This window comes from Sceloporus undulatus, chromosome 6, assembly GCF_019175285.1.
Source record: "Sceloporus undulatus isolate JIND9_A2432 ecotype Alabama chromosome 6, SceUnd_v1.1, whole genome shotgun sequence".
Taxonomy (NCBI): Eukaryota; Metazoa; Chordata; class Lepidosauria; order Squamata; family Phrynosomatidae; genus Sceloporus; species Sceloporus undulatus.
In genome coordinates, this window is record NC_056527.1 from 30005186 (window position 1) to 30018387 (window position 13202).

Here is a 13202-nt window from a genome sequence, read left to right on the forward strand (position 1 = left end):
GGGCATCCTCGGAGGATGGAAGCCCCCAGTGGCAAGAAAGGGGGTCTGCTGGGTTGAGGCATGGACAGTTGTGTTGGCGAACTGCGGCCAGCGGGAGCAAGTCCGACCCCAGTTGTCCTGCCGGTAGCTGGCTAAGCACAGCGGAGTGAGACTGGCTCCAGGGTCCCATTGGTCCTCTCCGTTCGGACCAATCTGGACTCAGGGGTGATGTCCGAGGGGACAGGTGAGGGCGCGATGGTCCAGGGGCGGAGCAAGCTGGTCCAGAAAGCGGGCGGTGAACTGGGTACCGCGGTCTGAAATCACAGCACCCTCGGGAAGGGCCATGAAGCCGGAAGACATGCTGGATGGAAATCAGCCGGTCCGTATCCTCGTCGCCGTGGGGGACCCAACACAAGGGTTAACGAGTTGGGCCTCCTTGGAAAATAAGGTCCACCCACCCCCAATGGGTAGTGGCCAACCAGCAGAGGGGGGCAGATCCGTGGATGAAGTCCATATGATACTAGTTTCCAAGGCCTGCTGGTGTTGGCAAACGGCGGCAACAAGCTCGGCAGGTCGTGCCCGCTATGGTCTTTAGCCCGGTGGACACCCTGGGCAATTGTGGCCACGTTACTGAGCCACCTTCTGCCGCGGACTCGAGGCAACCAAAACCTCCTCGGGTGGAAGGAGGGTGCGAGGTTTTTTTACCAAGCCCCAATGCCCAGCAGATTTCGAGTCATGACAAGCTGCAAGACCGTCCTCTCTACAGGCGAACCCCGCTGGCCATCATCAGGCGATTCCCGGTGTAAAGACAAGCCATCCCGCATCGAAGCGCAGGGAGAGTGTGCCCCCTCTCCGCGGAATGGCTGTGCCACAATGGGTCCTGGCCCTGGGAGTTTCCGGATCTGATCCAGCAATTGTAGCCTTGCCCTCGAGGCAGCGGCGAAGTTTCTCGGGCGTTCAGAATGTGTTGACAGTAATCTCCCCCTCTGGGTTCCTGTGTCATACTCTGGCTTCCGGGAGAAAGCGTCAGCCTGTCGGTTCTGGGCTCGAGCACAATTGAAGCTGAAGTTGAAGCGGGCAAAGAACGAGGCCATCGCTGCTGCCTCTGAGGCGCTTCCTCACTTGTCGTAGGTGCTCCAAGTTACCGGTGACTCGTGTGCCCCCGGACTGGGTGAGCCGCTCCCTGCAGCAAATGCCGCAGTCTCAAAGGCGCCTTGATTGCCAAAGCTCCTTCTCCCATGATGGTTGTAATTAAGCTCTGGGGTGTGAGCTGTCGGGATAAAAAAGGCGCAGTGGCAACAGGTGCGCTGGCCCGTTGGCTGAAGCATACAGCCCTATGGCAACCTCAGAGGCATCTGCTTCCAGGACAAATGGTGTGCGCGGGTCAGGGTGTTGCAGAATCGGGGCCTTGATTGTAAACTTCACCTTCAGGACCTCGAAGGACTTCTGTGCAGCAGCTGTCCACTCTAACCGGTCTTCCTCGCAACAGTCGAGAGATAGGGCTCACTAGGGTGGCATAGTCCTTGATGAAACTTCACGAAGTTCGCCAAACCATAGGAACCTCTGACATCCTTCCTGTTGCGAGGAGGTGCCAAGATAGCACCGACTCCACCTTGGATGTGTCCATGGCACACCTTGAGCAGAGACACGGTAGAGCCCAGGAAGTCCACCTCGCGGAGGTCGAAGGCGCATTCTCAACTTCGCATAAAGCCTGTTGCTCCCGGAGCCTCTGGAGGAACACACGGACGTGGGCATCATGGGCAGCCTGGCTCGGAGAGTAAATCAAAAGTCATCCAAGTAAATTATAACAAATGGTCCAATAGTCCCGGAAGACATCATTCACAAATGTTGAAAAACAGCGAGCATTACCTAGTCCAAAGGGCATCACGGTGTACTCGTAATGCCCATACCGGGTCTGAAAGGCTGTCTTCCCTGTCTCCTGCCCGGATCCGCACCAAATTGGTAACGCCCCACGGAGGTCCAATTGGTAAACACTGTTGGCGGGCGCAACCGCTCCAGCAGCTGGGGATCAAAGGCAGGGTGGTACCGGTTCCGGATGGTGTATTGTTGAGGGCCCGGTAATCGTTGCAGAGGCGGCAACTCCCCGCACTTCTTGCGCACGAACAGTACAGGGGGCCCCAGCAGGGGACTTGGGGGGCGGATGAACCCTCTCTGAGATTCTTCTCCAGAAAGTCCCTCAGAGCTGCCAGCTCAGGCTCCGAGAGGGGAGTAGGTCGCCCCGCTGGAATAGGGGCCCCGGCACCAGGTCGATGGCACAGTCATAAGGGCGGTGGGAGGGAGGCGGTCTGCCTCCTTCTTATCAAAACACGGCAAAGTCCGGGTATTCTCTGGCACCAACCGGAACACTCCTGGGCCTCTGCAGCCACTGCAGCCGGGGATCCGGTCTGGCCAACAGTGTCCTGACAATATTCCGAGCCAAAAAGAGTTCCCTCGAGACCAGGGAGATTGTGGGGTCGTGCTGCGAGAGCCACGACATGCCCAAAACCAAAGGGAAGTGCGGGACTGCGGCCAGCAAGAACGGATCTGCTCCACATGGCCCTGGATCTCGAGGTGGAGCACAGGGGTCTGGTGCGTACAGGCCCAGACCGGAGGGAGCCGTCCAAGATAGTCTCCACCGGCCTGGCTCAGCAGAGTCTCCAGTGGGATGTGATGGACGTTGAGCAAAGCTCAGATCCATAAAACAGCTGGAAGCTCCGGAGTCGATCATGGCTCCCACAGGAAGGAGCTCCATGGAGGGGAGCCTCAGGTTGGCGGCCACTAGCAAAGGGTCCTTCCTGGAAGCTGTGTGGATGAAGTGGGTTGCGAGGGACATCCCAGGTGGTGAACCCTCTCTACACCTGGGAGGATCGTTTTCCTGTGGGGTAGGTCGGCGTCCTTAGCGGGCATTCCCGAGCAAAATGTCCATGCGAGGCCGCAGTATAGGCAAAGACCTCCCTCCTCCTGCGCTCCTTCTCTGTAGCGTGTGAGCCGTGGTCGTATCCTCCCAGCGCATAGGTTCCTCAGTTGGCTGAGAGGGAACAGCCACAGGTAATGCTGCGGAAACTGGTCGAGCAGGACGCGGGGAGGCGGAGGGGCTTCTGACGAGCTTGTCTACGGAGGCAGAGAGGCGGCAGTCCAATCGGGTAGCTTGTGCAATCAACAAGCTCAGAGAATCAGGGGCTCAGAGCGTGCCAATTCATCCAGCACGGCTTCAGAGGAGCCCTGCCCGAAACTGAGCCTGCAAAGCACTATCATTCCATGTCAAGTCCTGAGCAAGCAAACGGAAGTTGGTGGAGTACTCAGACAGTTCTGTCCCTGGCGAAGAGCCTGGATCTGATGTTCTGCAGACTCAGCCTTTACAGGATTCCCACAGGTGGCTTGCATTTTGCATAAAAAGTCTTGCAGACTGATTGGGAGGGGGCTGTCCTGGTTCATGGTAAGGAGTAGCCATTTGCTGGCAGGCCCAGAAAGCAAAACTAATTATAAAAGCCACCTTATGGGGAATCATCAGGAAAATCTTCCCTCCGGAGCTTAAAAATGTAACTTTGCAATTCAAGAAAATGTCCAGCATGTAGTGTCTCCCTGGAATTTATCAGGAAGGGAAGCAAAACATTTCGTCGGCGTTTCAGGAGCAGAAGGGTTCCCTTGATTCTGCATAGCAGCCTACAGTCTGCCATCAATTGCTGCACCTGAAGCAGAAAGCTGCAATTCATCTGCATTATCTCGGCCAGAGCTTGTTCGTTTGCCATGATGCTGCTTCAGCCTAATTACAAGGCCAGTGGATTTCTTCCGGGAAAGCAGCCAAAGGGCTGATAAAGCAGCTAGTTTTCAAACAAACACCCCTCCCTGCACAGCAAAGTCAATGTAGCTACACAGTCCTGGAGAGTTGCAGTAGCTTTGCCAAAAGGGTTTACCAGAAGAATTGTCAGACGGTCCGAGGTTCAGGGTAACAGATAGGCAGGTAGATAAGCCAGTCCAAGGTCAGGTTCCGGGTAGTCAAGAACAGAAGCCAAGGAGCCGAGGACAGAGTCTTTCCTCTAAAGAGTCAGATTCCACTGGCGAAACCACACACTGCTCGCAGGTGCTAAGAAGGCAAGAGCTGGCCTTCAGCTGTGCCTGATTCGAGAACGCTCTGATAAAGTCTCCGAGATCTTCGAAGGCCCTCTCTTTCTGCTCGACGCTCATTGAAGGTAGGCACGCGCCAGATCCTCCTCCATGTCCACAGCCTCGGCAACCAGGCAAACTTGACTTGCTGAACCTTGGGGGCCATAGCTCTGCCTCAGCAGAACTAGGGCCAGCCTCTGGCTCCTCCATTACAGGTTTCAAGCCCTGGGGCTCTGGGCTCCTCCATTATAGGTTTCAGATCCCAGAGGCTCTAGCTCATCCTCTGAGTCCTCCAGCCATCTTCCAGGCTGGGCATGACAGCACTAGAGTTTTGTAACACATGCATCCGTGGCAACTAAAGTTTGCATAACATTACAGTACTTGCAATTAGTAGTTAACAATGGTGAGCTTAAGACACAAATTAGAAGAACATAATGAGGAATAAACTTCCCAAAAACATGTAGAATATCAGTCATTTTTTTCTGTTTTTGGGACATTGCATAGATTCAGGTAGGCTAGCAGTTAGGGGGCTGAAACTGAACCTTGTTCAATTATTCCTCAAGAACACCTATATTTCTGATGTATTCACTTGTTAAATTCACAGGTAGATATATAGAACTCTTGGTTGCAAATATTCCCCCTTTTGGGGGGGAAATGTACCATATTGCTTTGTTTTAAATCATTGTAACAGTTCACATTGGTTATCACAAATGTTATCTTTGTTCCTGCAAAATATCACCTCTAACACTACATACATTAATTCAATTGCTTTAATTCTCTAAGTGGAGTGGTTAGAGCAATATTTGGAAGTGCTTAAGGGCATGAACAATCCTATATGATGTTCCTGTGGATGGATACAGTTGGCCCTTCATATCCACGGATTCTTTACCCACGGATTTAACCATCCACAGCTTGAAAATATTCCAGAAATATGAGAGCATAATTCTTGATTATGCATTTGAAACTGGCCCTTCAATCAGGCATAAAGCATTAACCATCTTCTTCTTGTTGTTATGTGCCTTCAAGTCATTTCTGGCTTATGGCGATCCTCAGATGAACCTATTATGCAGTTTTCTTGGCAAGAAATTTGGCCATTGCCTTCCCCTGAGGCTGAGTGTGTGTGACTTGTCCAAGGTCACCCAGTGGGTTTCATGGATGAGCTGGGAATTGAATCCTGGTCTCCAGAGTCATAGTCCAACATTCAAACCACTATGCCATGCTGGCTCAATAGCAAAATACAACCTGGAACTGGCAAAGCTCTACAGTGCCTGGACTGTGTAATGAACATTATTGCTATAAACTAGTATTTCTCATACTATCTGTTGTGGGGAACCAGCAATTATTATCCCCCTCCCCCTCCCCAATAAACCAAGGATCAACATCATATTTGTACCCATTGGCTTTAATTGTTTCTTTCCTTCCTGGAAACTCATTAAAGACCAGCAGCCAATGGCTTAGGGAGTGGCACCCGTCCCTACCACTTTGGGTAGCACTGCTCTAGCCCACATATGGCAAAGCACAGCCTGAGGTGCCTGTGCCTCTCCTATTTTTGTAGCCCTGGACCCCTTCCCAACTTCTTGTGCCACTCATATCCTGGCCAAAAGAAAGATGAGTTGGAGTCTCTATGAGAACCAATTCACATTTTAAATAGGTTGTTTGGGGACCTTGAACCATTAAACTCTGTGTGTGTGTGTGTGTGTGTGTGTGTGTGTGTGTATACTGTATATATGTGTGTATATACATGCGCACACACATTTTTAAAGTCTCTGATTTCTTGTTTCTTTGTTGGCATATATGACAATTCTTGTGGGCCCTTGAGAGTCCCAGGGCAGAGTATTCATCACTGGACCTGCTGGAATTGCCTGCCCTGTTCCAGATAGAAAGTAGATTTTCAAATGACAGTGTTATATTTAACTCAGACAGTTGGGAATGTTGAGCTCTGGCAATCTCCAAGCAGTGTGATTGTGTTAAATTGCCAAGCTGCAGCGGGTAGTTTACAGATGGTTTACATTCATTCTGAATTTCCTCACAACTGGAGGTTTACATTGTCACAGAAAAATGTATATCCTTTTACCCACCTTTGTGCCAATACAAATATACTCTCTAGTAATTTGGATACAAAAATCTTACTGCCATCTTATATCTGTAGATCTGTAGGATGGAAGCCTGGTGTTAATGTTCATATCCTGGGATAGTTTTTTTCTTTTAATAGAGCAAAAAAAGAATGAAACCTCTTGTGTCTTTGTGCATTCCTTTTGGACTTGGTTTCTTTTCTACCATAACAATTGGTATGTTTGGCATATCAGAGTGGAAAATGAGGAAAAGTACAAAAAGAAAGTCTCCTTGCATCTAGAGCTATATTCTTTTGTCCACCTCTGGGGGTTTTTTGGCACTAGGAATTCATCAGATGAGAACACAAAGTTCAATACATTTCCACATTCTTCAGTGTATTAACGTTCTCCTATCTATAATCTTTAGGTTTTCCTTTCTGAATACTATTTTAACTGCAGTAAAATAAAAAGGGGAAAATGCTGTCACTTTCACAACTCAATGGTTCAGCATTCAGATCCATCACCAAGACATACAACATCAGAACGGTCAGCCAAATTCATCTGAAATTCCCTATTTTTAAATATCTGTCATGTGCATATAAAGCTGTCGGTTCTGTACATTCTTAGTAGAATTAAAAGTCAAATTGAACCCACTATGATACACATACTTTAGGTTCTGACAGTAAGGTGCATCTACACTGTAGACATAATGCAGTTTTATATTATTTTAAGTGCTGTAGCTCCATCCTATGAAATTCTGAGGTTTGTAGTTTTACAAGCTCTTTAGCCTTCTCTGTCAAAGAGTGCTGGTGCCTCACAAAGCTACAAATCCCATTTTCTGTAGGATGGAACCATGGCAGTTAAAGTAGTGTTAAATTACATTATTTCTACAGTGCAGATGAACCCTAAGTTTCATCTACCTTGGAGGAAGCTGGAAATAAATGAAATACAATAATAATTGCTGACATTCAGTATGGCAGTTATGGATTTGTAACCTAGAATACAGACTGATATATGTCCACTCAGACGTGAATACAGTAATTCAGTAAGGCTATGTAAATGCCTCCCCAAACCAACCTTAACACACAGAAACTGGATTAGGCAAAGGAAGTCTGTGGCAATCAGAAGAAGCATCCCTGTTTCAAACCCTTGCTGTAGCTTCATTTACCAATGAAAGGGGGTTAGAAACATCACCCTCCTTGCATCTCGACTGGCAATTGAACAGACCTCCAGCTGCTGGCTGTTAAGGTAGATTCGGAGGGGCTGCATAGAAGATGTTATTTTAGTTACACATATAGCTAAGCAGCCAGTGTAGATTACAGGTGCATAGTAATAATAACAGTACTCTTGCAACCTTTTATAAGATGTCTAATAACCCAGTTTATAGTTCTTATGGCCTTTGGAACTTCCATTTCTGAAGACTTAGGATCTCTTTTTTTAATATTTGAAGAGATCTTGTAACACCTTTGAGTCTAACTGAAAGAAAGAAGTTGACAACATAAGCTTCCATAGACTTAAGTCTACTTCCTCAGATGCATTTGTTTTTAATATTTAGCTTTATGTTGCGGAATGTTATGTATTGGGATGGTGTTCATATATGAAGAACCAAACCTGCATGGTTCAGAATGTGGATTGAGAACAGAGCATGGTTGCAGAACAAGGACATGAGTTTGGAGACACATTCCCACACCACTTCTGTAACCTGAGAAACATAGGGCACATAAAAGAACTCCTTGAATTAAGCCAATTTTCCTCAAAGGAAGTTCAGATTCAAAAAGCTAAGAAAGAGGTTAGCATAAATAGTCTATTTTCTGCAAATACATTTTCTATTGAGGCAGAATAGAGTATTAGTAGTTAGGATGAAGACTATGGAGAAGTAGGTTTACAGAACAACCAACCTCTCAGCCTAATTTACAGCACATGGTTGTTGTGAGCATAACATAAGGTCCCTTTGAGGGGGGGGAGCCATATAAAGTTGATAAACATTATTGACCTGTCTTTGTTTACCAATGAAGTATATTTCAAGTTGGAATTTTTTCCTTTCTTTCTTTTTTAAAGGACTTCAACATGACTTGTGCCAAACTTCTATTTCTCGTTCAATACCACTTTCATTTGGCACTAGATTCTTAAAAATGTGGAACAGAAAATTAAAGAATTCTGCATGCATGTGTATGAAAAGTAATGCTTTCTTAGATAAATTGGTAAACAAGAGGGAAAGGCTCCTTGCCAGGTTTAAACATTCTTAAAATCTTTTCAAGTGTTCAAAACTGGGAGCCATGATGGTATGAAAATACTATCAGAAGAAAATACAAAGATTGTGATAATGTGTGCATCTGGGTGGTATTGATGAAATCTAATTTTTCTAGATTCTGGCAGTAAGGAAAAGGCATGATCTGTCATGTTCCAATTTAGCATGCTTTTTTTCTACAGTTTATAAACGGCTTTGATTTCAGCAAGTAATGTAAAACATGCAGAAACCAAGCTGGAAGCCTGAAATCCAAGACCTATCCAAGAAATATTTTTCAGCTATCTCAGTGTAAATAGAGATCAATTGATACACTTTCCCCTTCTTCTATGACTAATGATAACTTCAATGAACTGAAACCAAAATGTCCCAGTGTCTCCAAGTTGCACTGTTTGTTTTGTCACCCCCCAATTTTCTTGCTTATTATAACTCTGGTGACAATGATTCATTTGCAGCAGTGCACTCAAAATAGATTGCACAGATCATTTTTATTTCATATTTTAATTAGTAAATACCATTTAGATTTATTGAAAAGACTTTATTTTTTGCATGCCAAATGATATTATTCCTTCCAAGAGTAGTGACTTGATAACAATTTCATAGTTTCACACGTATAATTTTTACCATATATACAGATTTCTGGTATGCATTAAGTATACTGTACGTCTAATGTAGATATATTTGTTTTCCAAACCTCCAAATAGCTGCAGAGGGGTCAGGTACAAACATTTTAACAATGGTCCAAAATACACTCCAAAAATAATCCAGTTTGAGACCGCTTTAACTCCCCTGGCTCAATGCTAGGGAATTCTAGGAACTGTAGTTTTGTGAGACATTTAGCTTTCTCTATCAGAGAGCTCTGGTGCCACAATAAACTAGAGTTCCCAGGACAGGGCAGTTAAATGGTCTCAAACTGGATTATTTCTGCAGTGTGTTTTGGACCTATATAAATGTATTTTTCTGGTAGAATACTAATTTTCCAGCTTTTATACTGGAAGAATTAGCACATGCTGAAGTCTGAAATTTTGGAAATTATAATGTTTTAAATGTAGAATTGACTGCAACACTGCCAAGTATATATATCCAAGGATTCTAAATTTAAAGACATTATAACTAAGGACCTTATCACACACACAATTTTAAACGTTCTGGGGACCGAAGGAGGACGCTCGTGTGCGCGTGCGGCCGCCCAAAAACAGAGTTTATCGCACACAATTCAGTCCTCCAACAGTCCCCGTTCTGTCCCCCGGCGCACACCCATTCGCGTCCAGTCCTGACAGGTGTGATTTTTGCCTGACAGATTACCTTCCGTCAGCAAAAAATGGCGCCCGTCAGGACTGGACGCGAACGGGTGCATGCCGGGGGACGGAACAGGGCCTCTTGGAGGACTTATTCATGTGCGATAAACTCCGTTTTCTGCAGCACGCGCGTGCACACGAGCATCCTCCTTCCGTCCCCAGAACGTTTAAAATTGTGTGTGTGATAAGGTCCTAAGAGGTGGCTGCTTCAGCTCCCAATCAGCCAGGGATTGTGGTGACTGCACAGCCCACTCTCAAAGCCGCTGGCAGGAGCAGTTTTTTACCATTCCTTTTGCTGGTGGCTTTGGGCTGCCTTAGATGACCTTGGAGCAGCTTCCACCCAGTCCAGGGGCATGCATCATCTGCACGCTATGCCCCCCAAAGCAGCCAAAAGCTGCTCTTTTTGGCTCGTCTGTTTCAGGCCTTTTATAAGAGTGGTATCTTTCATTAAAGAGTAAAAAATAAGAGGCAGGATAGGAACTAGAGATTACCAAATAAAACTATGTTACAGGGAACATATAATTCTCCTGTTATCTAACTGACTACTGGGTTTTCCCCCTGCCACAATTCAATGGTCATGATCTATAAAGCCCTATACAACTTGTCCAAACTATCTGAAAGACCATATCTTCCCATACAAGCCTGCTAGAGTTTTAAGATCCATTATCTTTTGTTACAAACAAATATATATTCTAAAACCTTTGTTTCTGGTAACATCCTCAAACATCTTTTGGGTGTTACATCTCCCCAACAAAAATTACATACACTCCAACTGTCCTAATTTGAGGGACAGTCCCAATTAATCCTCTGCCATCTCACTTTTTCAGTTGCTTATAAAATGCCCTGAGTTCTCCCTCCTCTTTCTTTCTCTCTTTGTTTTCAGCTTATGTCAGTAACTGCAAACAGAAATCAAAGTGCAGAAGTATTTTGCATTCAACTAACTCAGCAGGGGAGATAGGAGAAGAGAGGAAAGGGCAGAATCTTACCCTCCCCAGGAGGCTGAGGCAAAATCAAACTGCAGAAGCCTATCCTAGCTCATGTGTCCGTCTTTGCCATCTCAATCACATTCTGAGGTTACTAAGGAGCTATCACATGAAAGCTTCAATTTGTAAAAATGGCTGCGGAAGCAGCTTACAGGACTTGGACTGCATCCAGGATGGACCTGGGTAGTGATTCAGTGGTAATTTCTTTGCGATAACACCTGGCTGCCTCCCAAATTAGGACTGAATTCAGGAAAGGTAAGCTGGAGTTTTAACTCCATTTGATAGAGTTCTAAGCCATACATGTCCCAGTTTTCATATATGAAATGTTGGAGGTTATGAAACACAACATTCAAATGCACAACATTCCACCTCCTTCTCTCTTCTCCTCCCTGCTGAGTTAACTGAGTGTAAATTACACTCAATTGCACTCTGAATTCAACTTTCAGCAACTGAAGTAAGCCAAGCAGAAATGGAGAAAGTGGAAAGAGGAGAGAGAAGCCGGGACATTTCAAAAGTAGTTGGAAAGGGGAAACAATAGAGCTGTCTTTGACAAACTAGGATAGTTGGGGGGCATGAGTCTCATCATCTTGAAATTTCCTGCATTTTATTCTTCTCGCCTTGCCAATTCTGAGACTGCTCTGTCATAGTCGGTGTTATAGTACTACCCTTTAGCAACTTATTCCACTTTCCAGCTGCTTTATTCTGATAACAGAATGATCAGGTTCTGCACTGTAGAAGAATTTCAGGAATAGAACAGACCTTGCATTATAAATCTTTCAGGTAGAATTATACCACTGCAGAGTCTTATATATGGCTAGAGCCCTTCTCCATAGGTAACAGAAGCTTTGTGGTTAATCCAGTCCTGGACAGGAGTGATCATTTGGCATTTCATAAATGATCCATACATTCAAAGAGTGAATTTAATCATAATTGCCAATATGTGCCAAGAAGCTATCCTGGAAGAACATATTAAGCTCTGCTGCCACCCTCCACCTTTGGAATTCCAACAAGCAGTGCCTATTGTTTTTGGGTCACCATAAATTAGGGTTTCACAGTAAAAAAAATATTTCTCCTTATCTCTTAAGGGCTGCCTGCAGCATATAACTATCAACCGCTAGCATCACACAGACTGGAAGGTAACCAATAGAATGTGTGAGGAGAGATTAGAATGAATTTTTGACGTGGGTTTTGCCTCATAAACTACAGTCTCTCCAGTTGCAAGTTGGCCATTTGTTACATTTCTTTTTCTTTCAAAGGGAGTTTTGTCTTATCAGATGCCGAAACTCTTCCATGCAGCTTTGAATGCAGAGGCATTCGAGAGAAAATCGGCTGGAAATTTGTTCATGTCTACCTCTATGCTTGACATTTCACCACTGATAAGGTACAGCTAAATATTGACTTTTTGGTTAAGTTCAGATTAGCTGTCTGGTCTATGAACATTGATCGTAACCCATTATCTTTTCCCATTTAGGGCCTCTGAGTTCTGCTGGCAAATGTGAGAGACAAAGGAGCAGCAGGAAGAAAATTAACACAGTAAAGATATCATTTTTCTGGGCAAAGCCACAATTACTGTTGACCTTTGATTTTATTTCCTGTCAATCTTGCATTCCAATAAAGTAATTCATATTTGCCTTGGGCTTCCTTTTTCCAAAATCATTTTTTCTCTCCTCATGTCAACAAAGATAGATTCAAACATGCTCCTTCCCTTACTTTCTAAATGTATATAAATATAAATATTAAAATAAGTAAAAAAGCATCAAAGTGTTGTATATTTTGCTGGTTTCAGCCTCAGTTTCCAATGTGAGTTCAGTATTAACCAATAAGAAGATTTCTGTATGTCAAGGAGGTAGCAAGAGAAGGAGGAGGACAAGTAATGTCTATATATTGATTTTCAGAAAGTTTTTGACAGGTTCCCAAGAGGCCTTTGAGGAAATTAAACATCTGGAGTAGTGTTTGTAGGATGCCCTTCCTAATATGGATTAGAGCTGTTTTCAGACATTATATGAGGACTAAATAAATGAGTGTGGGAAAGGAGCAGTATTGCTGCAGCATAGTCTTCATGTCCTCCCCATGACCTTCACATATTCATTAGAACATGTTTAAAAAGATCATTATGTGTACATCTGTATGAATATAACTTTCAACACCCATGCTAATGAATACACATAGGTCTTCCAGAGATAAAACTCTTCCATATTAATTTAATCCTTCTGAAAAGAACTCAAAGTATTTGATGAAAGCCTTTAAAGCAAGCTTCTCCTGGAAATCTGCCTACAAATTGAACCTCCCTTATCCAAAATGCTTGGGACTAGATGCGATTTGGATTTTGTGTTTGTTTGTTTGTTTTGAAATTTGGGAATACTTGAATATACATAATGAGTTATCTTTGAGATGACACCCAAATCTAAACATGAAATACATTTATATTTTGTATATACCTTACAAACATAGCCTGAAGATAATTTCATACACCCTTTTTAATAATGAAATGCTTATTTCATTCAACCACCAGAAAGACATTCAACCACCAGAAATACATACA

At 44.6% G+C, this 13202-nt stretch overlaps 1 long non-coding RNA gene across 1 annotated transcript in view; it reads left to right on the plus strand.

The window, feature by feature from the left end:
• The window catches only part of LOC121934984, a 13734-nt gene extending 1462 nt beyond the window's left edge, over positions 1-12272 (plus strand). Inside the window, exons 2-3 of the long non-coding RNA XR_006104714.1 lie at positions 11917-12041; positions 12132-12272. This is a non-coding gene — a long non-coding RNA (uncharacterized LOC121934984). The remainder of the gene's footprint in view (positions 1-11916; positions 12042-12131) is intronic.
• The last annotated feature ends 930 nt before the right edge of the window (positions 12273-13202 follow it).